This window comes from Miniopterus schreibersii (genome assembly GCF_964146895.1).
Source record: "Miniopterus schreibersii genome assembly, chromosome: 2".
NCBI classification, from domain to species: Eukaryota; Metazoa; Chordata; class Mammalia; order Chiroptera; family Miniopteridae; genus Miniopterus; species Miniopterus schreibersii.
Genome location: NC_138102.1, coordinates 128,430,813 through 128,433,010, shown reverse-complemented (window position 1 = coordinate 128,433,010; position 2,198 = coordinate 128,430,813). Strand labels below are relative to the sequence as shown.

Genomic DNA, 2,198 nt, shown 5'->3' with positions numbered 1-2,198 from the left:
TAGTGGGCCTTAGTGATTGCATGTATATACAACCAGTTTTTTCCCAATCCCCAACTGTGAGCTGCCTATTGATAGACTCACAGATTATTTGGGGGAGAAAACAGTTGCTAAATGACTTACATATTGTAAGAAAGACTGGTTAGGCAATATAGTCATCATCATAAGTTAACTGCTCATTGGTAGACTTCATTCAGTATTTTTGTTAAATAGCCTATTTCCCCAAGTAATAGTGGGCATTTTGTCTTGTTTTAAACTTTGTTAATTATATCACCCTTTAAGATAAAAAAAAATTATTTTAAAGAAAAAGAAACATTGAAGTAAAAGTGAAACATCAAACAGTTGCCTCCAGCTCATGCCCCAACTGGGGATCAAACCCAAAACCTGAGTATGAGCCCTGGCTGGGAATCAAACCTGAGACCTTTCAGTGTATGGGATGACACTGCAACCAACTGAGCCACACCAGCCAGGGCTTAATTCTCTTCTGACTTCAACAGTGCCCCTTTCCCTCTTTTTTATGTTTGTGAATTGTTGAACTGGGTCCATTGTCCCTATCTAATGTCCCACCTCTGGATTTGTCTGATTGTTTCTTTTCTTTGCAGTCATTTAACATGTTCATCTATCCCTTATTTCCTGTAACCTGGAGATTTCAATTCAAGTTAAACATTTTTGTCAGGAATATTCATAGCTGATGCTGTGTATTTTTTATTGCATCACATTTTAGTCACATTACTTCTAATCATCCCACTTTTAGTGATGTTAATATTAATTACTGAGTTAAGGAGTTAAGGAGGCAACAGCCAGATCTCCCCAGTGTTAAGTTACTTTTTCCCTCGCTTTCAATCAGCAAATAATCCATGGCACCACGGATACTTTGGTACCATGTAATGCCAGGAATTTTTTTAAGACTGTCATATTGCTGCCTCATACCCCATTCCCAAATTCTTCTTCCCACCCCACTAGAATAAAACTCCTCTGTGGAAGGTCACCAATGACTTTTTTTTTAAATCATTAAAAGCCTTTGACTTTTCATGAAGGTGTCACTGAAAGCAAAGAGGGAAGTCCTTGCCCCTTACCCTCCCAAAGTCGAAGCCAAAGCAAAGGCTTTGAAGGCAAAGAAGGTAGTGCTGAAAGGTCAACAGCCACAAAGAAAAAGATCCAAATGTTATCCACCTTCCAATGGCCCAAGACACTGCAGTTCAGAAAGCAGCTCAAATATTTTTGGACGAGCGCCTCCAAGAGAAACAGGCTTGACCACTATGCCATCATCAAGGTCACCCTGACCACTGATTCAGCCTTGAAGAAGATAGAAGACAACAACACACTTGTGTTCATTATGGATGTCAAGGTCAACAAGCACCAGATCAAACAGGCTATGAAAAAACTCTATGACATTGATGTGGCCAAGGTCAACACCATCATCAGGCCTGATGGAGAGAGGAGGGCATATGTTCTACTGGCTGCTGACTATAATGCTTTGAAAATTGCCAACAAAACTGGGATCATCTAAAGTGAATTGAGCTGGCCAATTCTAAATATAATTTTTTTTACTATATTAAAAAAATAAAAATAAAACCAAGTTCATCTTCCTTGAGCTTTCTGAAACATTTTATATTAGTACATATTTTTTCAGAATTTCTTTTCCCTTATTTCTCATGAAGTTTCCTATTTCAAGTAATTCTTCTTCTGACTACTTATTTACATCTTTACTGAATATTTTTCTTCCTCTGACCCTAAAGAGGGTCCAGAGTCTATTCTCAGTCTTCAACTCAGTCTCTACTATGCCCCTTTTTGTAATCATACCCACTTCCACATCTCAAGCAGATTGCTCAAAAAATGAGCATCTTAGCCCTGGCCACATAGCCCAATTGGTTAAAGGGCTATCCCAATACACCAAGGTTGTGGGTTCAATCCCCAGTCAGGGCACATACAGGAATTAACCAATGAATGATAAATAAGTGGAACAACAAATTGGTATCTCTCTCTCTCTAAATCAATCAATAATTTAAAAATTAATGAGTATCTCTAGCTTGACATTCTACAGTTTGTTGATATTTCCACCTTGAGTCGCATCAGGCATAACTTAAAATCAACCAGTATAAAAAAACAATCATCACCCGGCCGGGTGTGGCTCAGCAGTTGAGCGTCAACCTAGGATCTAGGAGATCGCTGTTCAATTCCAGGTCAGGGCACATGCCGGG

General features: G+C 38.9%; 1 pseudogene across 1 annotated transcript; it reads left to right on the top strand.

The window, feature by feature from the left end:
- The first annotated feature begins 1,028 nt into the window (after nt 1–1,028).
- LOC308552831 (large ribosomal subunit protein uL23 pseudogene) lies at nt 1,029–1,507 on the top strand (annotated as a pseudogene). The gene has a single exon. The product of its transcript is annotated as a large ribosomal subunit protein uL23 pseudogene (transcript).
- The last annotated feature ends 691 nt before the right edge of the window (nt 1,508–2,198 follow it).